This window comes from Garra rufa, unplaced genomic scaffold (assembly GCF_049309525.1).
Source record: "Garra rufa unplaced genomic scaffold, GarRuf1.0 hap1_unplaced_003, whole genome shotgun sequence".
Classification (NCBI taxonomy): domain Eukaryota; kingdom Metazoa; phylum Chordata; class Actinopteri; order Cypriniformes; family Cyprinidae; genus Garra; species Garra rufa.
Genome location: NW_027394278.1, coordinates 1,770,792 through 1,797,115, shown reverse-complemented (window position 1 = coordinate 1,797,115; position 26,324 = coordinate 1,770,792). Strand labels below are relative to the sequence as shown.

General features: G+C 38.2%; 23 non-coding genes and 3 pseudogenes across 23 annotated transcripts; all 26 read left to right on the top strand.

The window, feature by feature from the left end:
• Positions 1 to 51: 51 nt before the first annotated feature.
• Positions 52 to 170, top strand: LOC141310363 (5S ribosomal RNA). The gene has a single exon (XR_012347907.1). It is a non-coding gene; the product is annotated as a 5S ribosomal RNA (ribosomal RNA).
• Positions 171 to 900: 730 nt separating this feature from the next.
• On the top strand, positions 901 to 1,019 carry LOC141310072 (5S ribosomal RNA). The gene has a single exon (XR_012347618.1). It is a non-coding gene; the product is annotated as a 5S ribosomal RNA (ribosomal RNA).
• Positions 1,020 to 2,387: 1,368 nt separating this feature from the next.
• Positions 2,388 to 2,506, top strand: LOC141310383 (5S ribosomal RNA). Its single transcript, XR_012347927.1, has one exon. It is a non-coding gene; the product is annotated as a 5S ribosomal RNA (ribosomal RNA).
• Positions 2,507 to 3,875: 1,369 nt separating this feature from the next.
• LOC141310300 (5S ribosomal RNA) lies at positions 3,876 to 3,994 on the top strand. Its single transcript, XR_012347845.1, has one exon. It is a non-coding gene; the product is annotated as a 5S ribosomal RNA (ribosomal RNA).
• Positions 3,995 to 4,725: 731 nt separating this feature from the next.
• Positions 4,726 to 4,844, top strand: LOC141309876 (5S ribosomal RNA). The gene has a single exon (XR_012347423.1). It is a non-coding gene; the product is annotated as a 5S ribosomal RNA (ribosomal RNA).
• A 730-nt stretch (positions 4,845 to 5,574) lies between these two features.
• On the top strand, positions 5,575 to 5,693 carry LOC141310071 (5S ribosomal RNA). Its single transcript, XR_012347617.1, has one exon. It is a non-coding gene; the product is annotated as a 5S ribosomal RNA (ribosomal RNA).
• A 722-nt stretch (positions 5,694 to 6,415) lies between these two features.
• Positions 6,416 to 6,534, top strand: LOC141310069 (5S ribosomal RNA). The gene has a single exon (XR_012347616.1). It is a non-coding gene; the product is annotated as a 5S ribosomal RNA (ribosomal RNA).
• A 2,017-nt stretch (positions 6,535 to 8,551) lies between these two features.
• Positions 8,552 to 8,670, top strand: LOC141310068 (5S ribosomal RNA). The gene has a single exon (XR_012347615.1). It is a non-coding gene; the product is annotated as a 5S ribosomal RNA (ribosomal RNA).
• Positions 8,671 to 9,400: 730 nt separating this feature from the next.
• On the top strand, positions 9,401 to 9,519 carry LOC141310067 (5S ribosomal RNA). The gene has a single exon (XR_012347614.1). It is a non-coding gene; the product is annotated as a 5S ribosomal RNA (ribosomal RNA).
• A 723-nt stretch (positions 9,520 to 10,242) lies between these two features.
• Positions 10,243 to 10,351, top strand: LOC141310463 (5S ribosomal RNA; annotated as a pseudogene).
• Positions 10,352 to 10,435: 84 nt separating this feature from the next.
• Positions 10,436 to 10,554, top strand: LOC141310066 (5S ribosomal RNA). The gene has a single exon (XR_012347613.1). It is a non-coding gene; the product is annotated as a 5S ribosomal RNA (ribosomal RNA).
• A 1,370-nt stretch (positions 10,555 to 11,924) lies between these two features.
• On the top strand, positions 11,925 to 12,043 carry LOC141310065 (5S ribosomal RNA). Its single transcript, XR_012347612.1, has one exon. It is a non-coding gene; the product is annotated as a 5S ribosomal RNA (ribosomal RNA).
• Positions 12,044 to 12,766: 723 nt separating this feature from the next.
• Positions 12,767 to 12,875, top strand: LOC141310462 (5S ribosomal RNA; annotated as a pseudogene).
• Positions 12,876 to 12,959: 84 nt separating this feature from the next.
• Positions 12,960 to 13,078, top strand: LOC141310064 (5S ribosomal RNA). The gene has a single exon (XR_012347610.1). It is a non-coding gene; the product is annotated as a 5S ribosomal RNA (ribosomal RNA).
• A 2,017-nt stretch (positions 13,079 to 15,095) lies between these two features.
• On the top strand, positions 15,096 to 15,214 carry LOC141310063 (5S ribosomal RNA). The gene has a single exon (XR_012347609.1). It is a non-coding gene; the product is annotated as a 5S ribosomal RNA (ribosomal RNA).
• Positions 15,215 to 15,944: 730 nt separating this feature from the next.
• LOC141310062 (5S ribosomal RNA) lies at positions 15,945 to 16,063 on the top strand. The gene has a single exon (XR_012347608.1). It is a non-coding gene; the product is annotated as a 5S ribosomal RNA (ribosomal RNA).
• Positions 16,064 to 16,787: 724 nt separating this feature from the next.
• Positions 16,788 to 16,906, top strand: LOC141309875 (5S ribosomal RNA). The gene has a single exon (XR_012347422.1). It is a non-coding gene; the product is annotated as a 5S ribosomal RNA (ribosomal RNA).
• An 84-nt stretch (positions 16,907 to 16,990) lies between these two features.
• LOC141310362 (5S ribosomal RNA) lies at positions 16,991 to 17,109 on the top strand. The gene has a single exon (XR_012347906.1). It is a non-coding gene; the product is annotated as a 5S ribosomal RNA (ribosomal RNA).
• A 730-nt stretch (positions 17,110 to 17,839) lies between these two features.
• On the top strand, positions 17,840 to 17,958 carry LOC141310060 (5S ribosomal RNA). Its single transcript, XR_012347606.1, has one exon. It is a non-coding gene; the product is annotated as a 5S ribosomal RNA (ribosomal RNA).
• Positions 17,959 to 19,326: 1,368 nt separating this feature from the next.
• On the top strand, positions 19,327 to 19,445 carry LOC141310382 (5S ribosomal RNA). Its single transcript, XR_012347926.1, has one exon. It is a non-coding gene; the product is annotated as a 5S ribosomal RNA (ribosomal RNA).
• A 1,369-nt stretch (positions 19,446 to 20,814) lies between these two features.
• LOC141310299 (5S ribosomal RNA) lies at positions 20,815 to 20,933 on the top strand. Its single transcript, XR_012347844.1, has one exon. It is a non-coding gene; the product is annotated as a 5S ribosomal RNA (ribosomal RNA).
• Positions 20,934 to 21,664: 731 nt separating this feature from the next.
• On the top strand, positions 21,665 to 21,783 carry LOC141309874 (5S ribosomal RNA). The gene has a single exon (XR_012347421.1). It is a non-coding gene; the product is annotated as a 5S ribosomal RNA (ribosomal RNA).
• A 730-nt stretch (positions 21,784 to 22,513) lies between these two features.
• Positions 22,514 to 22,632, top strand: LOC141310058 (5S ribosomal RNA). The gene has a single exon (XR_012347605.1). It is a non-coding gene; the product is annotated as a 5S ribosomal RNA (ribosomal RNA).
• Positions 22,633 to 23,355: 723 nt separating this feature from the next.
• On the top strand, positions 23,356 to 23,464 carry LOC141310461 (5S ribosomal RNA; annotated as a pseudogene).
• An 84-nt stretch (positions 23,465 to 23,548) lies between these two features.
• Positions 23,549 to 23,667, top strand: LOC141310057 (5S ribosomal RNA). The gene has a single exon (XR_012347604.1). It is a non-coding gene; the product is annotated as a 5S ribosomal RNA (ribosomal RNA).
• Positions 23,668 to 25,686: 2,019 nt separating this feature from the next.
• Positions 25,687 to 25,805, top strand: LOC141310056 (5S ribosomal RNA). The gene has a single exon (XR_012347603.1). It is a non-coding gene; the product is annotated as a 5S ribosomal RNA (ribosomal RNA).
• Positions 25,806 to 26,324: the final 519 nt, after the last annotated feature.

Sequence of the window (26,324 nt, the reverse complement as noted above, 5' to 3'; positions counted from 1 at the left end):
GGCTTTTACGGAGGCTGATCTTTAAATAGCCCACTTTTTGGAGCAGCCCTCGCTTACGGCCATACTGCGCTGAGACCGCCCGATCTCGTCTGATCTCAGAAGCAAAGCAGCGTCGGGCCTGGTTAGTACTTGGATGGGAGACCGCCTGGGAATACCAGGTGCTGTAAGCTTTTGCCTTTTCTTCACTATTTATATAATATGCTGGCTTTTAGAAAGACGTGTTTTACCGCTCTATTTATTACAATCATTTAAATGTATTATAGAGTGTTAAGTGTTTTACATGTTTTTTTAGGCCATTTTATTGCTCTTAACATTTTAAGTGTGTGTGTGTCTTAAATAAATGGATGGTTGGCCTGCCATGTGACTAGACACATGACAGGAAGCAGGAAGTACAACTGTATAAGAGAGCAGCATGACAAACAAAGGACAGTCACCAAACTGTTGGATTAAGGAGTTTGCTAATTTTAGAGCTCACCTTTCCATTCACCACCTGCAAACTTTGGATTACACTTTCTGTGGATTGTATATACAATGGTGGACACTCACATTGGACTTATCAACACACTGGGATTCTTGGACTGTTTTTAGGGTATGGACAAATGAACTGTATTCTTTTAACAGCATTTACCTAGATTTATCGTGTTGTTTTAAAGTCTTTTATGTGAACCTTGTATATAAACCAAATCTATTTAAACCAATCTTCTTTTATGTCTCATTCTTTTAACCACTAGTCATCTCTCACAGTTAAATCTGACCCCATTTTAATCTTGTAACTCTGGATGGGAGACCGCCTGGGAATACCAGGTGCTGTAAGCTTTTGCCTTTTCTTCACTATTTATATAATATGCTGGCTTTTACGGAGGCTGATCTTTAAATAGCCCACTTTTTGGAGCAGCCCTCGCTTACGGCCATACTGCGCTGAGACCGCCCGATCTCGTCTGATCTCGGAAGCAAAGCAGCGTCGGGCCTGGTTAGTACTTGGATGGGAGACCGCCTGGGAATACCAGGTGCTGTAAGCTTTTGCCTTTTCTTCACTATTTATATAATATGCTGGCTTTTAGAAAGACGTGTTTTACCGCTCTATTTATTACAATCATTTAAATGTATTATAGAGTGTTAAGTGTTTTACATGTTTTTTAGGCCATTTTATTACTCTTAACATTTTAAGTGTGTGTGTGTCTTTAATAAATGGATGGTTGGCCTGCCATGTGACTAGACACATGACAGGAAGCAGGAAGTACAACTGTATAAGAGAGCAGCATGACAAAAAAAGTCACCAAACTGTTGGATTAAGGAGTTGCTAATTTTAGAGCTCACCTTTCCATTCACCACCTGCAAACTTTGGATTACACTTTCTGTGGATTGTATATACAATGGTGGACACTCACATTGGACTTATCAACACACTGGGATTCTTGGACTGTTTTTAGGGTATGGACAAATGAACTGTATTCTTTTAACAGCATTTACCTAGTTTTATCGTGTTGTTTTAAAGTCTTTTATGTGAACCTTGTATATAAACCAAATCTATTTAAACCAATCTTCTTTTATGTCTCATTCTTTTAACCACTAGTCATCTCTCACAGTTAAATCTGACCCCATTTTAATCTTGTAACTCTGGAAGGGAGACCGCCTGGGAATACCAGGTGCTGTAAGCTTTTGCCTTTTCTTCACTATTTATATAATATGCTGGCTTTTAGAAAGACGTGTTTTACCGCTCTATTTATTACAATCATTTAAATGTATTATAGAGTGTTAAGTGTTTTACATGTTTTTTTAGGCCATTTTATTGCTCTTAACATTTTAAGTGTGTGTGTGTCTTAAATAAATGGATGGTTGGCCTGCCATGTGACTAGACACATGACAGGAAGCAGGAAGTACAACTGTATAAGAGAGCAGCATGACAAACAAAGGACAGTCACCAAACTGTTGGATTAAGGAGTTTGCTAATTTTAGAGCTCACCTTTCCATTCACCACCTGCAAACTTTGGATTACACTTTCTGTGGATTGTATATACAATGGTGGACACTCACATTGGACTTATCAACACACTAGGATTCTTGGACTGTTTTTAGGGTATGGACAAATGAACTGTATTCTTTTAACAGCATTTACCTAGTTTTATCGTGTTGTTTTAAAGTCTTTTATGTTAACCTTGTATATAAACCAAATCTATTTAAACCAATCTTCTTTTATGTCTCATTCTTTTAACCACTACTCATCTCTCACAGTTAAATCTGACCCCATTTTAATCTTGTAACTCTGGATGGGAGACCGCCTGGGAATACCAGGTGCTGTAAGCTTTTGCCTTTTCTTCACTATTTATATAATATGCTGGCTTTTACGGAGGCTGATCTTTAAATAGCCCACTTTTTGGAGCGCCCTCGCTTACGGCCATACTGCGCTGAGACCGCCCGATCTCGTCTGATCTCGGAAGCAATGCAGCGTCGGGCCTGGTTAGTACTTGGATGGGAGACCGCCTGGGAATACCAGGTGCTGTAAGCTTTTGCCTTTTCTTCACTATTTATATAATATGCTGGCTTTTAGAAAGACGTGTTTTACCGCTCTATTTATTACAATCATTTAAATGTATTATAGAGTGTTAAGTGTTTTACATGTTTTTTAGGCCATTTTATTACTCTTAACATTTTAAGTGTGTGTGTGTCTTTAATAAATGGATGGTTGGCCTGCCATGTGACTAGACACATGACAGGAAGCAGGAAGTACAACTGTATAAGAGAGCAGCATGACAAAAAAAGTCACCAAACTGTTGGATTAAGGAGTTGCTAATTTTAGAGCTCACCTTTCCATTCACCACCTGCAAACTTTGGATTACACTTTCTGTGGATTGTATATACAATGGTGGACACTCACATTGGACTTATCAACACACTGGGATTCTTGGACTGTTTTTAGGGTATGGACAAATGAACTGTATTCTTTTAACAGCATTTACCTAGTTTTATCGTGTTGTTTTAAAGTCTTTTATGTGAACCTTGTATAAAAACCAAATCTATTTAAACCAATCTTCTTTTATGTCTCATTCTTTTAACCACTAGTCATCTCTCACAGTTAATTCTGACCCCATTTTAATGTTGTAACTCTGGATGGGAGACCGCCTGGGAATACCAGGTGCTGTAAACTTTTGCCTTTTCTTCACTATTTATATAATATGATGGCTTTTAGAAAGACGTGTTTTACCGCTCTATTTATTACAATCATTTAAATGTATTATAGAGTGTTAAGTGTTTTACATGTTTTTTTAGGCCATTTTATTGCTCTTAACATTTTAAGTGTGTGTGTGTCTTAAATAAATGGATGGTTGGCCTGCCATGTGACTAGACACATGACAGGAAGCAGGAAGTACAACTGTATAAGAGAGCAGCATGACAAACAAAGGACAGTCACCAAACTGTTGGATTAAGGAGTTTGCTAATTTTAGAGCTCACCTTTCCATTCACCACCTGCAAACTTTGGATTACACTTTCTGTGGATTGTATATACAATGGTGGACACTCACATTGGACTTATCAACACACTAGGATTCTTGGACTGTTTTTAGGGTATGGACAAATGAACTGTATTCTTTTAACAGCATTTACCTAGTTTTATCGTGTTGTTTTAAAGTCTTTTATGTTAACCTTGTATATAAACCAAATCTATTTAAACCAATCTTCTTTTATGTCTCATTCTTTTAACCACTACTCATCTCTCACAGTTAAATCTGACCCCATTTTAATCTTGTAACTCTGGATGGGAGACCGCCTGGGAATACCAGGTGCTGTAAGCTTTTGCCTTTTCTTCACTATTTATATAATATGCTGGCTTTTACGGAGGCTGATCTTTAAATAGGCCACTTTTTGGAGCAGCCCTCGCTTACGGCCATACCGCGCTGAGACCGCCCAATCTCGTCTGATCTCGGAAGCAAAGCAGCGTCGGGCCTGGTTAGTACTTGGATGGGAGACCGCCTGGGAATACCAGGTGCTGTAAGCTTTTGCCTTTTCTTCACTATTTATATAATATGCTGGCTTTTAGAAAGACGTGTTTTACCGCTCTATTTATTACAATCATTTAAATGTATTATAGAGTGTTAAGTGTTTTACATGTTTTTTTAGGCCATTTTATTGCTCTTAACATTTTAAGTGTGTGTGTGTCTTAAATAAATGGATGGTTGGCCTGCCATGTGACTAGACACATGACAGGAAGCAGGAAGTACAACTGTATAAGAGAGCAGCATGACATACAAAGGACAGTCACCAAACTGTTGGATTAAGGAGTTTGCTAATTTTAGAGCTCACCTTTCCATTCACCACCTGCAAACTTTGGATTACACTTTCTGTGGATTGTATATACAATGGTGGACACTCACATTGGACTTATCAACACACTGGGATTCTTGGACTGTTTTTAGGGTATGGACAAATGAACTGTATTCTTTTAACAGCATTTACCTAGTTTTATCGTGTTGTTTTAAAGTCTTTTTATGTGAACCTTGTATATAAACCAAATCTATTTAAACCAATCTTCTTTTATGTCTCATTCTTTTAACCACTAGTCATCTCTCACAGTTAAATCTGACCCCATTTTAATCTTGTAACTCTGGATGGGAGACCGCCTGGGAATACCAGGTGCTGTAAGCTTTTGCCTTTTCTTCACTATTTATATAATATGATGGCTTTTACGGAGGCTGATCTATAAATAGCCCACTTTTTGGAGCAGTACTCGCTTACGGCCATACTGCGCTGAGAGCGCCCGATCTCGTCTGATCTCGGAAGCAAAGCAGCGTCGGGCCTGGTTAGTACTTAGATGGGAGACCGCCTGGGAATACCAGGTGCTGTAAGCTTTTGCCTTTTCTTCACTATTTATATAATATGCTGGCTTTTAGAAAGACGTGTTTTACCGCTCTATTTATTACAATCATTTAAATGTATTATAGAGTGTTAAGTGTTTTACATGTTTTTTTAGGCCATTTTATTGCTCTTAACATTTTAAGTGTGTGTGTGTCTTAAATAAATGGATGGTTGGCCTGCCATGTGACTAGACACATGACAGGAAGCAGGAAGTACAACTGTATAAGAGAGCAGCATGACAAACAAAGGACAGTCACCAAACTGTTGGATTAAGGAGTTTGCTAATTTTAGAGCTCACCTTTCCATTCACCACCTGCAAACTTTGGATTACACTTTCTGTGGATTGTATATACAATGGTGGACACTCACATTGGACTTATCAACACACTGGGATTCTTGGACTGTTTTTAGGGTATGGACAAATGAACTGTATTCTTTTAACAGCATTTACCTAGTTTTATCGTGTTGTTTTAAAGTCTTTTATGTGAACCTTGTATATAAACCAAATCTATTTAAACCAATCTTCTTTTATGTCTCATTCTTTTAACCACTAGTCATCTCTCACAGTTAAATCTGACCCCATTTTAATCTTGTAACTCTGGATGGGAGACCGCCTGGGAATACCAGGTGCTGTAAGCTTTTGCCTTTTCTTCACTATTTATATAATATGCTGGCTTTTACGGAGGCTGATCTTTAAATAGCCCACTTTTTGGAGCAGCCCTCGCTTACGGCCATACTGCGCTGAGACCGCCCGATCTCGTCTGATCTCGGAAGCAAAGCAGCGTCGGGCCTGGTTAGTACTTGGATGGGAGACCGCCTGGGAATACCAGGTGCTGTAAGCTTTTGCCTTTTCTTCACTATTTATATAATATGCTGGCTTTTAGAAAGACGTGTTTTACCGCTCTATTTATTACAATCATTTAAATGTATTATAGAGTGTTAAGTGTTTTACATGTTTTTTAGGCCATTTTATTACTCTTAACATTTTAAGTGTGTGTGTGTCTTTAATAAATGGATGGTTGGCCTGCCATGTGACTAGACACATGACAGGAAGCAGGAAGTACAACTGTATAAGAGAGCAGCATGACAAAAAAGTCACCAAACTGTTGGATTAAGGAGTTGCTAATTTTAGAGCTCACCTTTCCATTCACCACCTGCAAACTTTGGATTACACTTTCTGTGGATTGTATATACAATGGTGGACACTCACATTGGACTTATCAACACACTGGGATTCTTGGACTGTTTTTAGGGTATGGACAAATGAACTGTATTCTTTTAACAGCATTTACCTAGTTTTATCGTGTTGTTTTAAAGTCTTTTATGTGAACCTTGTATAAAAACCAAATCTATTTAAACCAATCTTCTTTTATGTCTCATTCTTTTAACCACTAGTCATCTCTCACAGTTAATTCTGACCCCATTTTAATGTTGTAACTCTGGATGGGAGACCGCCTGGGAATACCAGGTGCTGTAAACTTTTGCCTTTTCTTCACTATTTATATAATATGATGGCTTTTACGGAGGCTGATCTATAAATAACCCACTTTTTGGAGCAGTACTCGCTTACGGCCATACTGCGCTGAGACCGCCCGATCTCGTCTGATCTCGGAAGCAAAGCAGCGTCGGGCCTGGTTAGTACTTGGATGGGAGACCGCCTGGGAATACCAGGTGCTGTAAGCTTTTGCCTTTTCTTCACTATTTATATAATATGCTGGCTTTTAGAAAGACGTGTTTTACCGCTCTATTTATTACAATCATTTAAATGTATTATAGAGTGTTAAGTGTTTTACATGTTTTTTAGACCATTTTATTACTCTTAACATTTTAAGTGTGTGTGTGTGTCTTTAATAAATGGATGGTTGGCCTGCCATGTGACTAGACACATGACAGGAAGCAGGAAGTACAACTGTATAAGAGAGCAGCATGACAAAAAAAGTCACCAAACTGTTGGATTAAGGAGTTGCTAATTTTAGAGCTCACCTTTCCATTCACCACCTGCAAACTTTGGATTACACTTTCTGTGGATTGTATATACAATGGTGGACACTCACATTGGACTTATCAACACACTGGGATTCTTGGACTGTTTTTAGGGTATGGACAAATGAACTGTATTCTTTTAACAGCATTTACCTAGTTTTATCGTGTTGTTTTAAAGTCTTTTATGTGAACCTTGTATATAAACCAAATCTATTTAAACCAATCTTCTTTTATGTCTCATTCTTTTAACCACTAGTCATCTCTCACAGTTAAATCTGACCCCATTTTAATCTTGTAACTCTGGATGGGAGACCGCCTGGGAATACCAGGTGCTGTAAGCTTTTGCCTTTTCTTCACTATTTATATAATATGCTGGCTTTTAGAAAGACGTGTTTTACCGCTCTATTTATTACAATCATTTAAATGTATTATAGAGTGTTAAGTGTTTTACTTGTTTTTTTAGGCCATTTTATTGCTCTTAACATTTTAAGTGTGTGTGTGTCTTAAATAAATGGATGGTTGGCCTGCCATGTGACTAGACACATGACAGGAAGCAGGAAGTACAACTGTATAAGAGAGCAGCATGACAAACAAAGGACAGTCACCAAACTGTTGGATTAAGGAGTTTGCTAATTTTAGAGCTCACCTTTCCATTCACCACCTGCAAACTTTGGATTACACTTTCTGTGGATTGTATATACAATGGTGGACACTCACATTGGACTTATCAACACACTGGGATTCTTGGACTGTTTTTAGGGTATGGACAAATGAACTGTATTCTTTTAACAGCATTTACCTAGTTTTATCGTGTTGTTTTAAAGTCTTTTATGTGAACCTTGTATATAAACCAAATCTATTTAAACCAATCTTCTTTTATGTCTCATTCTTTTAACCACTAGTCATCTCTCACAGTTAAATCTGACCCCATTTTAATCTTGTAACTCTGGATGGGAGACCGCCTGGGAATACCAGGTGCTGTAAGCTTTTGCCTTTTCTTCACTATTTATATAATATGCTGGCTTTTAGAAAGACGTGTTTTACCGCTCTATTTATTACAATCATTTAAATGTATTATAGAGTGTTAAGTGTTTTACATGTTTTTTTAGGCCATTTTATTGCTCTTAACATTTTAAGTGTGTGTGTGTCTTAAATAAATGGATGGTTGGCCTGCCATGTGACTAGACACATGACAGGAAGCAGGAAGTACAACTGTATAAGAGAGCAGCATGACAAACAAAGGACAGTCACCAAACTGTTGGATTAAGGAGTTTGCTAATTTTAGAGCTCACCTTTCCATTCACCACCTGCAAACTTTGGATTACACTTTTTGTGGATTGTATATACAATGGTGGACACTCACATTTGACTTATCAACACACTAGGATTCTTGGACTGTTTTTAGGGTATGGACAAATGAACTGTATTCTTTTAACAGCATTTACCTAGTTTTATCGTGTTGTTTTAAAGTCTTTTATGTTAACCTTGTATATAAACCAAATCTATTTAAACCAATCTTCTTTTATGTCTCATTCTTTTAACCACTACTCATCTCTCACAGTTAAATCTGACCCCATTTTAATCTTGTAACTCTGGATGGGAGACCGCCTGGGAATACCAGGTGCTGTAAGCTTTTGCCTTTTCTTCACTATTTATATAATATGCTGGCTTTTACGGAGGCTGATCTTTAAATAGCCCACTTTTTGGAGCAGCCCTCGCTTACGGCCATACTGCGCTGAGACCGCCCGATCTCGTCTGATCTCGGAAGCAAAGCAGCGTCGGGCCTGGTTAGTACTTGGATGGGAGACCGCCTGGGAATACCAGGTGCTGTAAGCTTTTGCCTTTTCTTCACTATTTATATAATATGCTGGCTTTTAGAAAGACGTGTTTTACCGCTCTATTTATTACAATCATTTAAATGTATTATAGAGTGTTAAGTGTTTTACATGTTTTTTTAGGCCATTTTATTGCTCTTAACATTTTAAGTGTGTGTGTGTCTTAAATAAATGGATGGTTGGCCTGCCATGTGACTAGACACATGACAGGAAGCAGGAAGTACAACTGTATAAGAGAGCAGCATGACAAACAAAGGACAGTCACCAAACTGTTGGACTAAGGAGTTTGCTAATTTTAGAGCTCACCTTTCCATTCACCACCTGCAAACTTTGGATTACACTTTCTGTGGATTGTATATACAATGGTGGACACTCACATTGGACTTATCAACACACTAGGATTCTTGGACTGTTTTTAGGGTATGGACAAATGAACTGTATTCTTTTAACAGCATTTACCTAGTTTTATCGTGTTGTTTTAAAGTCTTTTATGTTAACCTTGTATATAAACCAAATCTATTTAAACCAATCTTCTTTTATGTCTCATTCTTTTAACCACTACTCATCTCTCACAGTTAAATCTGACCCCATTTTAATCTTGTAACTCTGGATGGGAGACCGCCTGGGAATACCAGGTGCTGTAAGCTTTTGCCTTTTCTTCACTATTTATATAATATGCTGGCTTTTACGGAGGCTGATCTTTAAATAGCCCACTTTTTGGAGCAGCCCTCGCTTACGGCCATACTGCGCTGAGACCGCCCGATCTCGTCTGATCTCGGAAGCAAAGCAGCGTCGGGCCTGGTTAGTACTTGGATGGGAGACCGCCTGGGAATACCAGGTGCTGTAAGCTTTTGCCTTTTCTTCACTATTTATATAATATGCTGGCTTTTAGAAAGACGTGTTTTACCGCTCTATTTATTACAATCATTTAAATGTATTATAGAGTGTTAAGTGTTTTACATGTTTTTTAGGCCATTTTATTACTCTTAACATTTTAAGTGTGTGTGTGTCTTTAATAAATGGATGGTTGGCCTGCCATGTGACTAGACACATGACAGGAAGCAGGAAGTACAACTGTATAAGAGAGCAGCATGACAAAAAAAGTCACCAAACTGTTGGATTAAGGAGTTGCTAATTTTAGAGCTCACCTTTCCATTCACCACCTGCAAACTTTGGATTACACTTTCTGTGGATTGTATATACAATGGTGGACACTCACATTGGACTTATCAACACACTGGGATTCTTGGACTGTTTTTAGGGTATGGACAAATGAACTGTATTCTTTTAACAGCATTTACCTAGTTTTATCGTGTTGTTTTAAAGTCTTTTATGTGAACCTTGTATAAAAACCAAATCTATTTAAACCAATCTTCTTTTATGTCTCATTCTTTTAACCACTAGTCATCTCTCACAGTTAATTCTGACCCCATTTTAATGTTGTAACTCTGGATGGGAGACCGCCTGGGAATACCAGGTGCTGTAAACTTTTGCCTTTTCTTCACTATTTATATAATATGATGGCTTTTACGGAGGCTGATCTATAAATAACCCACTTTTTGGAGCAGTCCTCGCTTACGGCCATACTGCGCTGAGTGCGCCCGATCTCGGAAGCAAAGCAGCGTCGGGCCTGGTTAGTACTTGGATGGGAGACCCCCTGGGAATACCAGGTGCTGTAAGCTTTTGCCTTTTCTTCACTATTTATATAATAAGATGGCTTTTACGGAGGCTGATCTATAAATAGCCCACTTTTTGGAGCAGTACTCGCTTACGGCCATACTGCGCTGAGACCGCCCGATCTCGTCTGATCTCGGAAGCAAAGCAGCGTCGGGCCTGGTTAGTACTTGGATGGGAGACCGCCTGGGAATACCAGGTGCTGTAAGCTTTTGCCTTTTCTTCACTATTTATATAATATGCTGGCTTTTAGAAAGACGTGTTTTACCGCTCTATTTATTACAATCATTTAAATGTATTATAGAGTGTTAAGTGTTTTACATGTTTTTTAGGCCATTTTATTACTCTTAACATTTTAAGTGTGTGTGTGTGTCTTTAATAAATGGATGGTTGGCCTGCCATGTGACTAGACACATGACAGGAAGCAGGAAGTACAACTGTATAAGAGAGCAGCATGACAAAAAAAGTCACCAAACTGTTGGATTAAGGAGTTGCTAATTTTAGAGCTCACCTTTCCATTCACCACCTGCAAACTTTGGATTACACTTTCTGTGGATTGTATATACAATGGTGGACACTCACATTGGACTTATCAACACACTGGGATTCTTGGACTGTTTTTAGGGTATGGACAAATGAACTGTATTCTTTTAACAGCATTTACCTAGTTTTATCGTGTTGTTTTAAAGTCTTTTATGTGAACCTTGTATATAAACCAAATCTATTTAAACCAATCTTCTTTTATGTCTCATTCTTTTAACCACTAGTCATCTCTCACAGTTAAATCTGACCCCATTTTAATCTTGTAACTCTGGATGGGAGACCGCCTGGGAATACCAGGTGCTGTAAGCTTTTGCCTTTTCTTCACTATTTATATAATATGCTGGCTTTTAGAAAGACGTGTTTTACCGCTCTATTTATTACAATCATTTAAATGTATTATAGAGTGTTAAGTGTTTTACATGTTTTTTTAGGCCATTTTATTGCTCTTAACATTTTAAGTGTGTGTGTGTCTTAAATAAATGGATGGTTGGCCTGCCATGTGACTAGACACATGACAGGAAGCAGGAAGTACAACTGTATAAGAGAGCAGCATGACAAACAAAGGACAGTCACCAAACTGTTGGATTAAGGAGTTTGCTAATTTTAGAGCTCACCTTTCCATTCACCACCTGCAAACTTTGGATTACACTTTCTGTGGATTGTATATACAATGGTGGACACTCACATTGGACTTATCAACACACTAGGATTCTTGGACTGTTTTTAGGGTATGGACAAATGAACTGTATTCTTTTAACAGCATTTACCTAGTTTTATCGTGTTGTTTTAAAGTCTTTTATGTTAACCTTGTATATAAACCAAATCTATTTAAACCAATCTTCTTTTATGTCTCATTCTTTTAACCACTACTCATCTCTCACAGTTAAATCTGACCCCATTTTAATCTTGTAACTCTGGATGGGAGACCGCCTGGGAATACCAGGTGCTGTAAGCTTTTGCCTTTTCTTCACTATTTATATAATATGCTGGCTTTTACGGAGGCTGATCTTTAAATAGCCCACTTTTTGGAGCGCCCTCGCTTACGGCCATACTGCGCTGAGACCGCCCGATCTCGTCTGATCTCGGAAGCAAAGCAGCGTCGGGCCTGGTTAGTACTTGGATGGGAGACCGCCTGGGAATACCAGGTGCTGTAAGCTTTTGCCTTTTCTTCACTATTTATATAATATGCTGGCTTTTAGAAAGACTTGTTTTACCGCTCTATTTATTACAATCATTTAAATGTATTATAGAGTGTTAAGTGTTTTACATGTTTTTTAGGCCATTTTATTACTCTTAACATTTTAAGTGTGTGTGTGTCTTTAATAAATGGATGGTTGGCCTGCCATGTGACTAGACACATGACAGGAAGCAGGAAGTACAACTGTATAAGAGAGCAGCATGACAAAAAAAGTCACCAAACTGTTGGATTAAGGAGTTGCTAATTTTAGAGCTCACCTTTCCATTCACCACCTGCAAACTTTGGATTACACTTTCTGTGGATTGTATATACAATGGTGGACACTCACATTGGACTTATCAACACACTGGGATTCTTGGACTGTTTTTAGGGTATGGACAAATGAACTGTATTCTTTTAACAGCATTTACCTAGTTTTATCGTGTTGTTTTAAAGTCTTTTATGTGAACCTTGTATAAAAACCAAATCTATTTAAACCAATCTTCTTTTATGTCTCATTCTTTTAACCACTAGTCATCTCTCACAGTTAATTCTGACCCCATTTTAATGTTGTAACTCTGGATGGGAGACCGCCTGGGAATACCAGGTGCTGTAAACTTTTGCCTTTTCTTCACTATTTATATAATATGATGGCTTTTACGGAGGCTGATCTATAAATAACCCACTTTTTGGAGCAGTCCTCGCTTACGGCCATACTGCGCTGAGTGCGCCCGATCTCGGAAGCAAAGCAGCGTCGGGCCTGGTTAGTACTTGGATGGGAGACCCCCTGGGAATACCAGGTGCTGTAAGCTTTTGCCTTTTCTTCACTATTTATATAATAAGATGGCTTTTACGGAGGCTGATCTATAAATAGCCCACTTTTTGGAGCAGTACTCGCTTACGGCCATACTGCGCTGAGACCGCCCGATCTCGTCTGATCTCGGAAGCAAAGCAGCGTCGGGCCTGGTTAGTACTTGGATGGGAGACCGCCTGGGAATACCAGGTGCTGTAAGCTTTTGCCTTTTCTTCACTATTTATATAATATGCTGGCTTTTAGAAAGACGTGTTTTACCGCTCTATTTATTACAATCATTTAAATGTATTATAGAGTGTTAAGTGTTTTACATGTTTTTTAGGCCATTTTATTACTCTTAACATTTTAAGTGTGTGTGTGTGTCTTTAATAAATGGATGGTTGGCCTGCCATGTGACTAGACACATGACAGGAAGCAGGAAGTACAACTGTATAAGAGAGCAGCATGACAAAAAAAGTCACCAAACTGTTGGATTAAGGAGTTGCTAATTTTAGAGCTCACCTTTCCATTCACCACCTGCAAACTTTGGATTACACTTTCTGTGGATTGTATATACAATGGTGGACACTCACATTGGACTTATCAACACACTGGGATTCTTGGACTGTTTTTAGGGTATGGACAAATGAACTGTATTCTTTTAACAGCATTTACCTAGTTTTATCGTGTTGTTTTAAAGTCTTTTATGTGAACCTTGTATATAAACCAAATCTATTTAAACCAATCTTCTTTTATGTCTCATTCTTTTAACCACTAGTCATCTCTCACAGTTAAATCTGACCCCATTTTAATCTTGTAACTCTGGATGGGAGACCGCCTGGGAATACCAGGTGCTGTAAGCTTTTGCCTTTTCTTCACTATTTATATAATATGCTGGCTTTTAGAAAGACGTGTTTTACCGCTCTATTTATTACAATCATTTAAATGTATTATAGAGTGTTAAGTGTTTTACTTGTTTTTTTAGGCCATTTTATTGCTCTTAACATTTTAAGTGTGTGTGTGTCTTAAATAAATGGATGGTTGGCCTGCCATGTGACTAGACACATGACAGGAAGCAGGAAGTACAACTGTATAAGAGAGCAGCATGACAAACAAAGGACAGTCACCAAACTGTTGGATTAAGGAGTTTGCTAATTTTAGAGCTCACCTTTCCATTCACCACCTGCAAACTTTGGATTACACTTTCTGTGGATTGTATATACAATGGTGGACACTCACATTGGACTTATCAACACACTGGGATTCTTGGACTGTTTTTAGGGTATGGACAAATGAACTGTATTCTTTTAACAGCATTTACCTAGTTTTATCGTGTTGTTTTAAAGTCTTTTATGTGAACCTTGTATATAAACCAAATCTATTTAAACCAATCTTCTTTTATGTCTCATTCTTTTAACCACTAGTCATCTCTCACAGTTAAATCTGACCCCATTTTAATCTTGTAACTCTGGATGGGAGACCGCCTGGGAATACCAGGTGCTGTAAGCTTTTGCCTTTTCTTCACTATTTATATAATATGCTGGCTTTTAGAAAGACGTGTTTTACCGCTCTATTTATTACAATCATTTAAATGTATTATAGAGTGTTAAGTGTTTTACATGTTTTTTTAGGCCATTTTATTGCTCTTAACATTTTAAGTGTGTGTGTGTCTTAAATAAATGGATGGTTGGCCTGCCATGTGACTAGACACATGACAGGAAGCAGGAAGTACAACTGTATAAGAGAGCAGCATGACAAACAAAGGACAGTCACCAAACTGTTGGATTAAGGAGTTTGCTAATTTTAGAGCTCACCTTTCCATTCACCACCTGCAAACTTTGGATTACACTTTTTGTGGATTGTATATACAATGGTGGACACTCACATTTGACTTATCAACACACTAGGATTCTTGGACTGTTTTTAGGGTATGGACAAATGAACTGTATTCTTTTAACAGCATTTACCTAGTTTTATCGTGTTGTTTTAAAGTCTTTTATGTTAACCTTGTATATAAACCAAATCTATTTAAACCAATCTTCTTTTATGTCTCATTCTTTTAACCACTACTCATCTCTCACAGTTAAATCTGACCCCATTTTAATCTTGTAACTCTGGATGGGAGACCGCCTGGGAATACCAGGTGCTGTAAGCTTTTGCCTTTTCTTCACTATTTATATAATATGCTGGCTTTTACGGAGGCTGATCTTTAAATAGCCCACTTTTTGGAGCAGCCCTCGCTTACGGCCATACTGCGCTGAGACCGCCCGATCTCGTCTGATCTCGGAAGCAAAGCAGCGTCGGGCCTGGTTAGTACTTGGATGGGAGACCGCCTGGGAATACCAGGTGCTGTAAGCTTTTGCCTTTTCTTCACTATTTATATAATATGCTGGCTTTTAGAAAGACGTGTTTTACCGCTCTATTTATTACAATCATTTAAATGTATTATAGAGTGTTAAGTGTTTTACATGTTTTTTTAGGCCATTTTATTGCTCTTAACATTTTAAGTGTGTGTGTGTCTTAAATAAATGGATGGTTGGCCTGCCATGTGACTAGACACATGACAGGAAGCAGGAAGTACAACTGTATAAGAGAGCAGCATGACAAACAAAGGACAGTCACCAAACTGTTGGACTAAGGAGTTTGCTAATTTTAGAGCTCACCTTTCCATTCACCACCTGCAAACTTTGGATTACACTTTCTGTGGATTGTATATACAATGGTGGACACTCACATTGGACTTATCAACACACTAGGATTCTTGGACTGTTTTTAGGGTATGGACAAATGAACTGTATTCTTTTAACAGCATTTACCTAGTTTTATCGTGTTGTTTTAAAGTCTTTTATGTTAACCTTGTATATAAACCAAATCTATTTAAACCAATCTTCTTTTATGTCTCATTCTTTTAACCACTACTCATCTCTCACAGTTAAATCTGACCCCATTTTAATCTTGTAACTCTGGATGGGAGACCGCCTGGGAATACCAGGTGCTGTAAGCTTTTGCCTTTTCTTCACTATTTATATAATATGCTGGCTTTTACGGAGGCTGATCTTTAAATAGCCCACTTTTTGGAGCAGCCCTCGCTTACGGCCATACTGCGCTGAGACCGCCCGATCTCGTCTGATCTCGGAAGCAAAGCAGCGTCGGGCCTGGTTAGTACTTGGATGGGAGACCGCCTGGGAATACCAGGTGCTGTAAGCTTTTGCCTTTTCTTCACTATTTATATAATATGCTGGCTTTTAGAAAGACGTGTTTTACCGCTCTATTTATTACAATCATTTAAATGTATTATAGAGTGTTAAGTGTTTTACATGTTTTTTAGGCCATTTTATTACTCTTAACATTTTAAGTGTGTGTGTGTCTTTAATAAATGGATGGTTGGCCTGCCATGTGACTAGACACATGACAGGAAGCAGGAAGTACAACTGTATAAGAGAGCAGCATGACAAAAAAAGTCACCAAACTGTTGGATTAAGGAGTTGCTAATTTTAGAGCTCACCTTTCCATTCACCACCTGCAAACTTTGGATTACACTTTCTGTGGATTGTATATACAATGGTGGACACTCACATTGGACTTATCAACACACTGGGATTCTTGGACTGTTTTTAGGGTATGGACAAATGAACTGTATTCTTTTAACAGCATTTACCTAGTTTTATCGTGTTGTTTTAAAGTCTTTTTATGTGAACCTTGTATATAAACCAAATCTATTTAAACCAATCTTCTTTTATGTCTCATTCTTTTAACCACTAGTCATCTCTCACAGTTAAATCTGACCCCATTTTAATCTTGTAACTCTGGATGGGAGACCGCCTGGGAATACCAGGTGCTGTAAGCTTTTGCCTTTTCTTCACTATTTATATAATATGATGGCTTTTACGGAGGCTGATCTATAAATAGCCCACTTTTTGGAGCAGTACTCGCTTACGGCCATACTGCGCTGAGAGCGCCCGATCTCGTCTGATCTCGGAAGCAAAGCAGCGTCGGGCCTGGTTAGTACTTAGATGGGAGACCGCCTGGGAATACCAGGTGCTGTAAGCTTTTGCCTTTTCTTCACTATTTATATAATATGCTGGCTTTTACGGAGGCTGATCTTTAAATAGCCCACTTTTTGGAGCAGCCCTCGCTTACGGCCATACTGCGCTGAGACCGCCCGATCTCGTCTGATCTCAGAAGCAAAGCAGCGTCGGGCCTGGTTAGTACTTGGATGGGAGACCGCCTGGGAATACCAGGTGCTGTAAGCTTTTGCCTTTTCTTCACTATTTATATAATATGCTGGCTTTTAGAAAGACGTGTTTTACCGCTCTATTTATTACAATCATTTAAATGTATTATAGAGTGTTAAGTGTTTTACATGTTTTTTTAGGCCATTTTATTGCTCTTAACATTTTAAGTGTGTGTGTGTCTTAAATAAATGGATGGTTGGCCTGCCATGTGACTAGACACATGACAGGAAGCAGGAAGTACAACTGTATAAGAGAGCAGCATGACAAACAAAGGACAGTCACCAAACTGTTGGATTAAGGAGTTTGCTAATTTTAGAGCTCACCTTTCCATTCACCACCTGCAAACTTTGGATTACACTTTCTGTGGATTGTATATACAATGGTGGACACTCACATTGGACTTATCAACACACTGGGATTCTTGGACTGTTTTTAGGGTATGGACAAATGAACTGTATTCTTTTAACAGCATTTACCTAGATTTATCGTGTTGTTTTAAAGTCTTTTATGTGAACCTTGTATATAAACCAAATCTATTTAAACCAATCTTCTTTTATGTCTCATTCTTTTAACCACTAGTCATCTCTCACAGTTAAATCTGACCCCATTTTAATCTTGTAACTCTGGATGGGAGACCGCCTGGGAATACCAGGTGCTGTAAGCTTTTGCCTTTTCTTCACTATTTATATAATATGCTGGCTTTTACGGAGGCTGATCTTTAAATAGCCCACTTTTTGGAGCAGCCCTCGCTTACGGCCATACTGCGCTGAGACCGCCCGATCTCGTCTGATCTCGGAAGCAAAGCAGCGTCGGGCCTGGTTAGTACTTGGATGGGAGACCGCCTGGGAATACCAGGTGCTGTAAGCTTTTGCCTTTTCTTCACTATTTATATAATATGCTGGCTTTTAGAAAGACGTGTTTTACCGCTCTATTTATTACAATCATTTAAATGTATTATAGAGTGTTAAGTGTTTTACATGTTTTTTAGGCCATTTTATTACTCTTAACATTTTAAGTGTGTGTGTGTCTTTAATAAATGGATGGTTGGCCTGCCATGTGACTAGACACATGACAGGAAGCAGGAAGTACAACTGTATAAGAGAGCAGCATGACAAAAAAAGTCACCAAACTGTTGGATTAAGGAGTTGCTAATTTTAGAGCTCACCTTTCCATTCACCACCTGCAAACTTTGGATTACACTTTCTGTGGATTGTATATACAATGGTGGACACTCACATTGGACTTATCAACACACTGGGATTCTTGGACTGTTTTTAGGGTATGGACAAATGAACTGTATTCTTTTAACAGCATTTACCTAGTTTTATCGTGTTGTTTTAAAGTCTTTTATGTGAACCTTGTATATAAACCAAATCTATTTAAACCAATCTTCTTTTATGTCTCATTCTTTTAACCACTAGTCATCTCTCACAGTTAAATCTGACCCCATTTTAATCTTGTAACTCTGGAAGGGAGACCGCCTGGGAATACCAGGTGCTGTAAGCTTTTGCCTTTTCTTCACTATTTATATAATATGCTGGCTTTTAGAAAGACGTGTTTTACCGCTCTATTTATTACAATCATTTAAATGTATTATAGAGTGTTAAGTGTTTTACATGTTTTTTTAGGCCATTTTATTGCTCTTAACATTTTAAGTGTGTGTGTGTCTTAAATAAATGGATGGTTGGCCTGCCATGTGACTAGACACATGACAGGAAGCAGGAAGTACAACTGTATAAGAGAGCAGCATGACAAACAAAGGACAGTCACCAAACTGTTGGATTAAGGAGTTTGCTAATTTTAGAGCTCACCTTTCCATTCACCACCTGCAAACTTTGGATTACACTTTCTGTGGATTGTATATACAATGGTGGACACTCACATTGGACTTATCAACACACTAGGATTCTTGGACTGTTTTTAGGGTATGGACAAATGAACTGTATTCTTTTAACAGCATTTACCTAGTTTTATCGTGTTGTTTTAAAGTCTTTTATGTTAACCTTGTATATAAACCAAATCTATTTAAACCAATCTTCTTTTATGTCTCATTCTTTTAACCACTACTCATCTCTCACAGTTAAATCTGACCCCATTTTAATCTTGTAACTCTGGATGGGAGACCGCCTGGGAATACCAGGTGCTGTAAGCTTTTGCCTTTTCTTCACTATTTATATAATATGCTGGCTTTTACGGAGGCTGATCTTTAAATAGCCCACTTTTTGGAGCGCCCTCGCTTACGGCCATACTGCGCTGAGACCGCCCGATCTCGTCTGATCTCGGAAGCAATGCAGCGTCGGGCCTGGTTAGTACTTGGATGGGAGACCGCCTGGGAATACCAGGTGCTGTAAGCTTTTGCCTTTTCTTCACTATTTATATAATATGCTGGCTTTTAGAAAGACGTGTTTTACCGCTCTATTTATTACAATCATTTAAATGTATTATAGAGTGTTAAGTGTTTTACATGTTTTTTAGGCCATTTTATTACTCTTAACATTTTAAGTGTGTGTGTGTCTTTAATAAATGGATGGTTGGCCTGCCATGTGACTAGACACATGACAGGAAGCAGGAAGTACAACTGTATAAGAGAGCAGCATGACAAAAAAAGTCACCAAACTGTTGGATTAAGGAGTTGCTAATTTTAGAGCTCACCTTTCCATTCACCACCTGCAAACTTTGGATTACACTTTCTGTGGATTGTATATACAATGGTGGACACTCACATTGGACTTATCAACACACTGGGATTCTTGGACTGTTTTTAGGGTATGGACAAATGAACTGTATTCTTTTAACAGCATTTACCTAGTTTTATCGTGTTGTTTTAAAGTCTTTTATGTGAACCTTGTATAAAAACCAAATCTATTTAAACCAATCTTCTTTTATGTCTCATTCTTTTAACCACTAGTCATCTCTCACAGTTAATTCTGACCCCATTTTAATGTTGTAACTCTGGATGGGAGACCGCCTGGGAATACCAGGTGCTGTAAACTTTTGCCTTTTCTTCACTATTTATATAATATGATGGCTTTTAGAAAGACGTGTTTTACCGCTCTATTTATTACAATCATTTAAATGTATTATAGAGTGTTAAGTGTTTTACATGTTTTTTTAGGCCATTTTATTGCTCTTAACATTTTAAGTGTGTGTGTGTCTTAAATAAATGGATGGTTGGCCTGCCATGTGACTAGACACATGACAGGAAGCAGGAAGTACAACTGTATAAGAGAGCAGCATGACAAACAAAGGACAGTCACCAAACTGTTGGATTAAGGAGTTTGCTAATTTTAGAGCTCACCTTTCCATTCACCACCTGCAAACTTTGGATTACACTTTCTGTGGATTGTATATACAATGGTGGACACTCACATTGGACTTATCAACACACTAGGATTCTTGGACTGTTTTTAGGGTATGGACAAATGAACTGTATTCTTTTAACAGCATTTACCTAGTTTTATCGTGTTGTTTTAAAGTCTTTTATGTTAACCTTGTATATAAACCAAATCTATTTAAACCAATCTTCTTTTATGTCTCATTCTTTTAACCACTACTCATCTCTCACAGTTAAATCTGACCCCATTTTAATCTTGTAACTCTGGATGGGAGACCGCCTGGGAATACCAGGTGCTGTAAGCTTTTGCCTTTTCTTCACTATTTATATAATATGCTGGCTTTTACGGAGGCTGATCTTTAAATAGGCCACTTTTTGGAGCAGCCCTCGCTTACGGCCATACCGCGCTGAGACCGCCCAATCTCGTCTGATCTCGGAAGCAAAGCAGCGTCGGGCCTGGTTAGTACTTGGATGGGAGACCGCCTGGGAATACCAGGTGCTGTAAGCTTTTGCCTTTTCTTCACTATTTATATAATATGCTGGCTTTTAGAAAGACGTGTTTTACCGCTCTATTTATTACAATCATTTAAATGTATTATAGAGTGTTAAGTGTTTTACATGTTTTTTTAGGCCATTTTATTGCTCTTAACATTTTAAGTGTGTGTGTGTCTTAAATAAATGGATGGTTGGCCTGCCATGTGACTAGACACATGACAGGAAGCAGGAAGTACAACTGTATAAGAGAGCAGCATGACATACAAAGGACAGTCACCAAACTGTTGGATTAAGGAGTTTGCTAATTTTAGAGCTCACCTTTCCATTCACCACCTGCAAACTTTGGATTACACTTTCTGTGGATTGTATATACAATGGTGGACACTCACATTGGACTTATCAACACACTGGGATTCTTGGACTGTTTTTAGGGTATGGACAAATGAACTGTATTCTTTTAACAGCATTTACCTAGTTTTATCGTGTTGTTTTAAAGTCTTTTTATGTGAACCTTGTATATAAACCAAATCTATTTAAACCAATCTTCTTTTATGTCTCATTCTTTTAACCACTAGTCATCTCTCACAGTTAAATCTGACCCCATTTTAATCTTGTAACTCTGGATGGGAGACCGCCTGGGAATACCAGGTGCTGTAAGCTTTTGCCTTTTCTTCACTATTTATATAATATGATGGCTTTTACGGAGGCTGATCTATAAATAGCCCACTTTTTGGAGCAGTACTCGCTTACGGCCATACTGCGCTGAGAGCGCCCGATCTCGTCTGATCTCGGAAGCAAAGCAGCGTCGGGCCTGGTTAGTACTTAGATGGGAGACCGCCTGGGAATACCAGGTGCTGTAAGCTTTTGCCTTTTCTTCACTATTTATATAATATGCTGGCTTTTAGAAAGACGTGTTTTACCGCTCTATTTATTACAATCATTTAAATGTATTATAGAGTGTTAAGTGTTTTACATGTTTTTTTAGGCCATTTTATTGCTCTTAACATTTTAAGTGTGTGTGTGTCTTAAATAAATGGATGGTTGGCCTGCCATGTGACTAGACACATGACAGGAAGCAGGAAGTACAACTGTATAAGAGAGCAGCATGACAAACAAAGGACAGTCACCAAACTGTTGGATTAAGGAGTTTGCTAATTTTAGAGCTCACCTTTCCATTCACCACCTGCAAACTTTGGATTACACTTTCTGTGGATTGTATATACAATGGTGGACACTCACATTGGACTTATCAACACACTGGGATTCTTGGACTGTTTTTAGGGTATGGACAAATGAACTGTATTCTTTTAACAGCATTTACCTAGTTTTATCGTGTTGTTTTAAAGTCTTTTATGTGAACCTTGTATATAAACCAAATCTATTTAAACCAATCTTCTTTTATGTCTCATTCTTTTAACCACTAGTCATCTCTCACAGTTAAATCTGACCCCATTTTAATCTTGTAACTCTGGATGGGAGACCGCCTGGGAATACCAGGTGCTGTAAGCTTTTGCCTTTTCTTCACTATTTATATAATATGCTGGCTTTTACGGAGGCTGATCTTTAAATAGCCCACTTTTTGGAGCAGCCCTCGCTTACGGCCATACTGCGCTGAGACCGCCCGATCTCGTCTGATCTCGGAAGCAAAGCAGCGTCGGGCCTGGTTAGTACTTGGATGGGAGACCGCCTGGGAATACCAGGTGCTGTAAGCTTTTGCCTTTTCTTCACTATTTATATAATATGCTGGCTTTTAGAAAGACGTGTTTTACCGCTCTATTTATTACAATCATTTAAATGTATTATAGAGTGTTAAGTGTTTTACATGTTTTTTAGGCCATTTTATTACTCTTAACATTTTAAGTGTGTGTGTGTCTTTAATAAATGGATGGTTGGCCTGCCATGTGACTAGACACATGACAGGAAGCAGGAAGTACAACTGTATAAGAGAGCAGCATGACAAAAAAAGTCACCAAACTGTTGGATTAAGGAGTTGCTAATTTTAGAGCTCACCTTTCCATTCACCACCTGCAAACTTTGGATTACACTTTCTGTGGATTGTATATACAATGGTGGACACTCACATTGGACTTATCAACACACTGGGATTCTTGGACTGTTTTTAGGGTATGGACAAATGAACTGTATTCTTTTAACAGCATTTACCTAGTTTTATCGTGTTGTTTTAAAGTCTTTTATGTGAACCTTGTATAAAAACCAAATCTATTTAAACCAATCTTCTTTTATGTCTCATTCTTTTAACCACTAGTCATCTCTCACAGTTAATTCTGACCCCATTTTAATGTTGTAACTCTGGATGGGAGACCGCCTGGGAATACCAGGTGCTGTAAACTTTTGCCTTTTCTTCACTATTTATATAATATGATGGCTTTTACGGAGGCTGATCTATAAATAACCCACTTTTTGGAGCAGTCCTCGCTTACGGCCATACTGCGCTGAGTGCGCCCGATCTCGGAAGCAAAGCAGCGTCGGGCCTGGTTAGTACTTGGATGGGAGACCCCCTGGGAATACCAGGTGCTGTAAGCTTTTGCCTTTTCTTCACTATTTATATAATAAGATGGCTTTTACGGAGGCTGATCTATAAATAGCCCACTTTTTGGAGCAGTACTCGCTTACGGCCATACTGCGCTGAGACCGCCCGATCTCGTCTGATCTCGGAAGCAAAGCAGCGTCGGGCCTGGTTAGTACTTGGATGGGAGACCGCCTGGGAATACCAGGTGCTGTAAGCTTTTGCCTTTTCTTCACTATTTATATAATATGCTGGCTTTTAGAAAGACGTGTTTTACCGCTCTATTTATTACAATCATTTAAATGTATTATAGAGTGTTAAGTGTTTTACATGTTTTTTAGGCCATTTTATTACTCTTAACATTTTAAGTGTGTGTGTGTGTCTTTAATAAATGGATGGTTGGCCTGCCATGTGACTAGACACATGACAGGAAGCAGGAAGTACAACTGTATAAGAGAGCAGCATGACAAAAAAAGTCACCAAACTGTTGGATTAAGGAGTTGCTAATTTTAGAGCTCACCTTTCCATTCACCACCTGCAAACTTTGGATTACACTTTCTGTGGATTGTATATACAATGGTGGACACTCACATTGGATTTATCAACACACTGGGATTCTTGGACTGTTTTTAGGGTATGGACAAATGAACTGTATTCTTTTAACAGCATTTACCTAGTTTTATCGTGTTGTTTTAAAGTCTTTTATGTGAACCTTGTATATAAACCAAATCTATTTAAACCAATCTTCTTTTATGTCTCATTCTTTTAACCACTAGTCATCTCTCACAGTTAAATCTGACCCCATTTTAATCTTGTAACTCTGGATGGGAGACCGCCTGGGAATACCAGGTGCTGTAAGCTTTTGCCTTTTCTTCACTATTTATATAATATGCTGGCTTTTAGAAAGACGTGTTTTACCGCTCTATTTATTACAATCATTTAAATGTATTATAGAGTGTTAAGTGTTTTACATGTTTTTTTAGGCCATTTTATTGCTCTTAACATTTTAAGTGTGTGTGTGTGTCTTAAATAAATGGATGGTTGGCCTGCCATGTGACTAGACACATGACAGGAAGCAGGAAGTACAACTGTATAAGAGAGCAGCATGACAAACAAAGGACAGTCACCAAACTGTTGGATTAAGGAGTTTGCTAATTTTAGAGCTCACCTTTCCATTCACCACCTGCAAACTTTGGATTACACTTTCTGTGGATTGTATATACAATGGTGGACACTCACATTGGACTTATCAACACACTGGGATTCTTGGACTGTTTTTAGGGTATGGACAAATGAACTGTATTCTTTTAACAGCATTTACCTAGTTTTATCGTGTTGTTTTAAAGTCTTTTATGTGAACCTTGTATATAAACCAAATCTATTTAAACCAATCTTCTTTTATGTCTCATTCTTTTAACCACTAGTCATCTCTCACAGTTAAATCTGACCCCATTTTAATCTTGTAACTCTGGATGGGAGACCGCCTGGGAATACCAGGTGCTGTAAGCTTTTGCCTTTTCTTCACTATTTATATAATATGCTGGCTTTTAGAAAGACGTGTTTTACCGCTCTATTTATTACAATCATTTAAATGTATTATAGAGTGTTAAGTGTTTTACATGTTTTTTTAGGCCATTTTATTGCTCTTAACATTTTAAGTGTGTGTGTGTCTTAAATAAATGGATGGTTGGCCTGCCATGTGACTAGACACATGACAGGAAGCAGGAAGTACAACTGTATAAGAGAGCAGCATGACAAACAAAGGACAGTCACCAAACTGTTGGATTAAGGAGTTTGCTAATTTTAGAGCTCACCTTTCCATTCACCACCTGCAAACTTTGGATTACACTTTCTGTGGATTGTATATACAATGGTGGACACTCACATTGGACTTATCAACACACTAGGATTCTTGGACTGTTTTTAGGGTATGGACAAATGAACTGTATTCTTTTAACAGCATTTACCTAGTTTTATCGTGTTGTTTTAAAGTCTTTTATGTTAACCTTGTATATAAACCAAATCTATTTAAACCAATCTTCTTTTATGTCTCATTCTTTTAACCACTACTCATCTCTCACAGTTAAATCTGACCCCATTTTAATCTTGTAACTCTGGATGGGAGACCGCCTGGGAATACCAGGTGCTGTAAGCTTTTGCCTTTTCTTCACTATTTATATAATATGCTGGCTTTTACGGAGGCTGATCTTTAAATAGCCCACTTTTTGGAGCAGCCCTCGCTTACGGCCATACTGCGCTGAGACCGCCCGATCTCGTCTGATCTCGGAAGCAAAGCAGCGTCGGGCCTGGTTAGTACTTGGATGGGAGACCGCCTGGGAATACCAGGTGCTGTAAGCTTTTGCCTTTTCTTCACTATTTATATAATATGCTGGCTTTTAGAAAGACGTGTTTTACCGCTCTATTTATTACAATCATTTAAATGTATTATAGAGTGTTAAGTGTTTTACATGTTTTTTAGGCCATTTTATTACTCTTAACATTTTAAGTGTGTGTGTGTCTTTAATAAATGGATGGTTGGCCTGCCATGTGACTAGACACATGACAGGAAGCAGGAAGTACAACTGTATAAGAGAGCAGCATGACAAAAAAAGTCACCAAACTGTTGGATTAAGGAGTTGCTAATTTTAGAGCTCACCTTTCCATTCACCACCTGCAAACTTTGGATTACACTTTCTGTGGATTGTATATACAATGGTGGACACTCACATTGGACTTATCAACACACTGGGATTCTTGGACTGTTTTTAGGGTATGGACAAATGAACTGTATTCTTTTAACAGCATTTACCTAGTTTTATCGTGTTGTTTTAAAGTCTTTTATGTGAACCTTGTATATAAACCAAATCTATTTAAACC